The 7380-nt window shown below is 31.7% G+C and overlaps 1 protein-coding gene across 2 annotated transcripts in view; it reads right to left on the bottom strand.

The window, feature by feature from the left end:
- Nucleotides 1–6224, bottom strand: part of LOC117177848 (very-long-chain 3-oxoacyl-CoA reductase) — a 14788-nt gene extending 8564 nt beyond the window's left edge. The window contains exon 1 of one of the 2 annotated variants that reach the window (XM_033368840.1): nt 5925–6224. The gene's annotated coding sequence lies outside the window, so the exon portion shown is untranslated. The remainder of the gene's footprint in view (nt 1–5924) is intronic. The other variant, XM_033368842.1, reaches the window with a different exon arrangement.
- Between the last annotated feature and the right edge of the window lie 1156 nt (nt 6225–7380).

Raw genomic sequence — 7380 nt, 5'->3', positions numbered from 1 at the left:
GATATGCCTACAGCATTAGCTACCTCTCTCAATTTCACTTTGGGATCATTCAACATCATATCATGGATTTTTTCAACATTTTCTGGTGTAGTGACCTCTTTTAAGCGCCCAGATCGTTCAGCATCAACTGTGCTCGTACGGCCACAACGAAACTCGGTAAACCACTTATGATTCGTTCCAATCGACGGTGCAGAGTCCGGGTAATACTTTTCCAGCTTGGCCTTGGTCTCGGATATCGTTTTCTTGCGAAGATAGTAGTGTTTGATCAAAACTCGAAACTCAGATTTTTCCATATTAAAAAAAACTCGGAGGTTAGTCGCTTCTCAGTGCTGTAACTTGTAAATGCGTAAACATAAATGGCTGAAGTTTTGACTGGCGTCATTTGAAGGATCAAGCTCGACGAAAATGGTTCACATTAGTGAATACTAATGCCATCTCTTAGATTTTTCAGGTACTTATCAGACTGCCTAGTATGTATAGCATAAAATGGTTTTTTGTCGTTAAGGTGATTAAAGCGTTTTTGCACTCGAATTTTCTTTATTATTTATTACTTTTTGATAGTTTGAGAACACTTTAAATATTCGAAGAAAAAAAGTGAAGAGTCTTTTTTAAAATAAGTAAAATTCAATTCTATTTTCACAAAATATATATATATTTATTTAACGAATAAAACCTGTATGATCAGGAATTATTATATTGGAAAAGTTTTTCATAAAATATTGATTTCATTTCCTGTTGAACGCAATACTGAATAAATTAAAGTAATGAAAAAATGACAAAAAAATGGAAATTTTTTTTCTTTTCCTTCTATTTCAGTCTTTCCATGATTTTAAATTTCCCTTTGAAGCACTTATTAAACAACAGAAAGATGCTTTCTGTGAAGAAAAATTGAGTTCATCAACTTTTAGATCGAAAATAGTTGAGGCTCATCTTGCTGTGGTGATTTTGTTTTATAATATTTAGGGGTTCTTGAAATTTTGAAGTTCATATTTTCTTATTTAAAAATGTGTTATGTCGAATTAATCCAAACCTGATGAGTCGGATTTTTGTCGGGCCGAGTCAAGTTTCAAGTTCACAACTCGATTCGAAAACCAACACGAAAGCTCGAAAATCCGAACTGGACCAAAAACTGGAAAATCAGAACCGACCTGAATGTCTAATTAAATTTGTTGCTTAATTTCAGGTAATTTTAGCTGTAATTAATAGTAACTTGTCATAAATTACCGAAAATTTCCAGAAATTTTTTTAATTGAAGTTTAGAGTCGGGTTTTTGGGCCAACTCACTTTTCAATTTTCTTGTCTAGTTACAAATCCGGAACTCGTTTCGAACCGAGCACATTCTGCACATCACTTAGTAATGATATCGTTTTAAAGAATTAATATTAATGAAAACATTTAAAACATTCAAACATTTATTCTTTTACCCAATTTTCTTTTCAAATCGTTTTTTACCAGTGGAAATAAAATCATACGATTTTAATCAATGATAACATATTTTGTCAAACACTAGTATATTGCGTGACGAGGGTCGAAAGGCAACGATTTCAGGAGTGCGAAGTTCGCTGCACGAGCAAAGCGAGAACCGACATCACACGAGTGAAATCGTTGCCTCGACCCAAGATCTACTTGAAATTCTTCATTATACCGATAATTGAAAGTCGAATTTTTGATTAAGGTATGCTGCCGTGATTTGAGAAACCACCATTAACTGCAAAAAAATCGAAAAATGAGTTTTTTATATCGTTGGAATCGTGAAGAAAAGATGCATCTGACTATTAAAATAATTTTTTCAAATTGTTAATAACTTTTAGAATAATTATTGCTAAATTTTGGAAAACCGCTTTTAACTGCAAAATTTGGCGAGTCGTGATTTGGAAGAGAGCCGTAACTGACCGTTAACTACAGGCTCAAATCATGGACAGCTAAACACGTCAGAAAAATTCGAGAAAAAGCCGCAAGGGGCAGTTACGGACTTTACTAAATTATCGGGCGGTGATCTCGAGTCTTCGTGATTTCCAAGAGGTCCGCACGCGCATACAGCGTTCTCCGGAATCATCGAATCCCGAAAAAAAACGTCTGTAATTCGAGAAATGCCGTAACTGTATTTATTTTAAGCTACGAAATTCTTTTGCCGTGAAAGGCGTTTTTTCAAATCACGACAGGTCTATTTCTGTGGTCCGTGATTCGAAGAGTCGTAACTGCCCGTTATGACGTTTTCTGAATTTCAGCATCCCAATCAACACCGTTAACTGCATTTTAGATCATTAATTAACATTTTTTAACCATTTCTGTTGTAAAAATGAAAATTTTATATGCAAATTAGTCAAGAACAACAAAAAACTGCAGAAAATGAATTAGAATCCGCGATACACGCGAGTAAAGATTCGAACAGTTTTCGTCGATTTTCCCGGCTTCGTTCATTTTTCAGTTAACGGTGTTTTCTCAAATCACGGCAGTATGAGCAAATAGCTTTTTACCATTTGAACTTATACAATTAAAAAAATATACTATCATATAGCGTCATTTGTATATAAATTCTCTTGTTTGATTTATTATCTTTAAATGATTTCAGCCATTAAAGAATTTATTTTTCAACTTCAGGTTGTAAAGAATCTTTTTGTTTTTAAAAAAGCTACAGTCTTTAAAATCGTATCATTTTCAAAATCTGTGTAAGAAGCATTAAGAAATAAATACTAATACTAAGAAACTGTGCAGCGCTGCGATCAAAGTTTTTTCACAACATAAATAAATCGCCAAAAAGGTAAGTTAGACATAAGTTGGGAAGAAGAATTATGTTTGACATTTTATTGTATCGACTCGGTGCATTTTATGGTTTTTACATTCTCATCCTAATGAGAAGGTTTTAACCCATTAACGCCCAAAAGACCGAAAAATTAAGCTTAACTTTGCTGATGCAGTTGTGATAGTAAAACATGTCGCATATGTTTTAAACTCAACATACTTATGTTTTCAAGACCGCTCGACAAGATGAAGTTGTCAAAATAATTGTTCGTTTACCAGGAAATTCAATATGGCGGCATTTATAACAAAAAACACGGAAAAATTTAAGACAAAAAATTTTTGCTGCTCGATTTCGTATCGAAAACTTTTTTTCATGTAAAAAAATTCGTGCACAAATGTGCACAAAAATATTGAACTTTCAAAAAATGGAAAACAACAACTTTGAAATTTAAGATGGATGTCTCAAAATGACGAATTTAAAAAAAAGAAATTGTTATGTCTACCCTCAAGTGATCGGCCGTGAATTTGACTATTACCTAAACAACCTATATATGTTTTTCATGGTTTTTCGGGTCACTTATTACAAATCTGGCCCCGAAATTGCAAAATAAATTTGTTTAAACTATTTTTAAAAATAAATTATGCTGAAGAATTAGATTGTTCACATGATGCATATGCTTTTCATGGTTCTTGGGTCCGCTGAGTACGAATCTGACGTCAGAGTCATCAATGTGTTTAAACAATTTTTTAAATAATTTTTTAACAAATTGTTGCAATATTGAAGTTTTTGCAAGACGGATATGCTTTCGTTGGTTTTTGTGTCCGTTGAGTATGAACCTGGCGTCAGATTCGCAAAATCAATGTGCTTAAACAATTCTTTAACAAATTGCTGCAATATTCTCTTCTGTCAGCCGCCGTATTTGACGTTTACCATAAAATAAAATAAAATTTTAACTTTAAAAGTAAAAAAAACGAAAAAACAAAATAAAAAAAGTATACGAAAAAATCAAAATGAAAAAAAACACTCTATTCTTCGGCCTCCACGCGGTGACAGTTGGTAAACGTCAAATACTGCGGCTGACAGAAGGGAATATTGCAATAATTTGTTAGAAAATTGTCTAAACACATTGATTTTGCCAATTTTATACCAGATTCGTACTCAGCGGCCACAAAAACCAATGAAACCATATGCATCTTGCAAAAACTTCAATATTGCAACAATTTGTTTAAAAATTGTTTGAAAAGTTCTTTAAACACATTGATTTTGCGACTCTGACGCAAGATTCGTACTCAGAGGACACAAAAACCAACGAAAGCATGTGTATCTTGCAAAAACTTTAATATTGCAACAATTTGTAAAAAAATTATTTAAAAAATTGTTTAAACACATTGATTTTGTAAACTTGACGCCAGATTCGTACTCAGCGGACCCAAGAACCATGAAAAGCATATGCATAATGTGAACAATCTGATTCTTCGGACTAATTTGTTTAAACAAATAGTTTTAATAAATAAATTTTGCAATTTCGCGTCCAGATTTGTAATAAGTGACTCCAAAAACCATGAAGAAAATATATAGGTTGTTTGGGTAATAGTCAAATTCATTGCCGTCACTTGAGGGTAGAAATAACAATTTCTTTTTTTTAAATTCGCCATTTTGAGACCTCCATCTTAAACTTCAAAGTTGTTGTTTTCCATTTTTCGAAAGTTCAATATGTTTGTGCACTTTTGTGCACCAATTTTGTTGTATGAAAAAAATTTTTTGATACGAAATCGAGCAGCCAAAATTTTTTGTCTTAAATTTTTCCGTGTTTTTTATTATAAATGCCGCCATATTGAATTTCCTGGTCAACGAACAATAATTTTGACAACTTCATCTTGTAGAGCGGTCTTGAAAACATAAGTAAGCTGAGTTTGAAACATATTCGACATGTTTTACTACCACAACTGGATCAGCAAGTTTAAGCTTAGTTTTTCGGTCTTTTGGGCGTTAATGGGTTAAGCAACATTTGACATCGCTGGTTTTCATAAAACTTCAACGTTTCGAGACTCCTGAGTTAGAAAAAAGTGTTTTTATAACGTTACACTTTTATACTTTTTTCAGAGATACGAGAAAAATATTGAAGTGTGAAGTTGATTGTACTGTGTATGTATATATATATATATATATATATATATATCAAAATAAAAAGTTTCGGAGGAAAAAATGTAAGTTTATGAATTATTAAGGGTAAAAAGGGGAAGAATATTTATTTTAAGGGCATTATTTTCTATACTTGTATATCAAAAGTTGTTTTATAATTCACGCCTTCTTATTGTTCACACGATTGTTGTACATTAGATCTGTAAACCTTTCACAATTCTTTCAAAAATTAAAGGGTTTATTTAATTTTTAACGTTTTAAGATACTTTGAAGGTCGTGCCTTAATCTAAACTTGTCTTTTAAAACCGCAGAAAATAAGATACATTTTTGTACATGAAATGACACAAAATGAGAGGGTGAGACTTTAAATTATATAAAAAACTACATTTTTATTTGGACCACCCTAACGAGGAAGCCAAGTGTTCGAAAACGAGCACAGATTAATAAAGCCATAGTACTTCGCAACGGTATTTTCGAATTGCTAATTTGATGGCAAACCTTTCACTTGATCTACAAAATACTATCAAAAAGTTATGAAAATATTGTCATTGTCCTTCTTATATATTCGATCCAGTAAAAATAAAATATTTTTCTTTAAAGTATGTTTCATCAATTTTTCCCTGTTCATTGAAAATATTGAAGGCAATGGGCGTAAAGAAATGTCGGTGCCCTTTATTTTAAAGTATATTAATATAAACGTGAAGGAATGACATACAATTTCTTATGACACACGTTACCCCTAAAGACTATAATTTCTTGGTCTTATATCTTTCATGTGATATTTTCAAAATGCTAATCCCAATTACTAAAACAAAATCGAAGAATTACAAATTCAAGAACCATGAAAATTCAAACAAATAGCACTATAATACGTAACATCAGAAAATTATAAACACCATATTCAATTTCCAACTCCTGAACCACTTTATAAAAACTATAATCCACATACTTATGCACTGCAAGATAAAAAGATTCTTTCCGATGAAAGCAATCAAAATCAAAATCAAACTTTCAACACTTTTCCATTGAAAATGATTACCTTTCATTAATGCTTTCTCACTCTCCTACCTGTCACTGACATTCGTTGCAATTGCAACCCCAGAATTTGATTCCGGGGCCTGGAATGATTACCGAATATACCAGAAGATTTTAATTAATTTAATTGTATCTGATCACTAATTTTCGATTAAATAAAAAATCTCTTCCTAGTCTCATTGGACCGGGAACACGACGGGCGTCGCGACGTCGAGATATCGCGGTCGGTCAAAAGCCCGCGGTCGATGCCTGGCATCTCGCCTTGCACTGCGCGCGCGCAATGTCAGGGCTGTGGACTCCCCTTCCTCCTTTCTTTCATCAAGACACGCTCTTTCTTTGGCACACTTATGCCTGCTACCTAAGAGTGCGGATATCTCAAAACTAGGCTATCTCTGATTTTTCCTCACTTCTATTTCACTTTTTTCTTTTAATTTCAATGAAGGAGGGGCAGCTTGATTGCACGATTTTGAGATTATAATCAATGACAGGCTGGCAGCGAGAAGATGCCAATTTAACTATTTGCAAACTTTCAAAAATTAAAATTCACAAAGGTAAATATACTAGCTATGCGGTTAGCGGCCAGGTGAAAAAGAAACTCTGCTTCAGATACCAATATGCAGATCTCTATAATTTATATTAATAATGCACTTAAATAGCTTAGAAAGTCAGATTTTTATCAATCAATAGCTGAAAAATATAGAAGAAAAAAAGAATCACTGTTATACAATCAAAAGTAATGCACACAAAAGAACTCAAAAGAATTCAAGTAAATTCCGAACGGAATTAACGAGCAATAAAATAAAACAATAAACATTTTTGTTTTTAAGAATTTTAAATAATTTCACTATTAAACGAAAATTATGGTAATTTTTTGTGTAGTTTTTGATAATAAATACTGATAATAAATTAAAAATTAAAAAAACTTTCGTTTAATTTATAATTTTTTGAAGATGAGAAAAAATTACATATGCAAACTGAAAACATATCACACATATAATATTAGAAAAAATATTTTTAATAACAATTAACTGAATCTTCAAAAATATAATCTTTGCTCAGTTTCAAAAAATGCTAACAATAGTTATATCAAATTATTTTCATTTTTTCTTCGCATTTGTTATCTCATACTGTACATAAAAATAACAAATTGCCATAATTTCTGGAAATATGAGGAAATTTTTGTATTCCTTAAAATAAGAAATTTTTTGTCTCATGGTGACACCGTAGGGCCATTTTTTCAAAAAGTCATCTCTTATTTTTATTTGTCATAAAACTTAGCAACTCTTCAGTTCTTGTCATTTTCTATTTTTAAGTATTTTGTATAACCAGCCCACCCTGATGCCGAATTCAATTTAAGGTGAATCTGATTAAATTAAAGTTAATTCTATATGAATAATCTGCATTGAAAATAATTTAACTGTATTTAATTTAATTACAAGTTATCCAAGAGAATTCAATAG

The sequence above is a fragment of the Belonocnema kinseyi genome, chromosome 8 (genome assembly GCF_010883055.1).
Source record: "Belonocnema kinseyi isolate 2016_QV_RU_SX_M_011 chromosome 8, B_treatae_v1, whole genome shotgun sequence".
Lineage (NCBI taxonomy): Eukaryota > Metazoa > Arthropoda > Insecta > Hymenoptera > Cynipidae > Belonocnema > Belonocnema kinseyi.
This window is presented reverse-complemented; position numbering and strand designations above follow the sequence as displayed.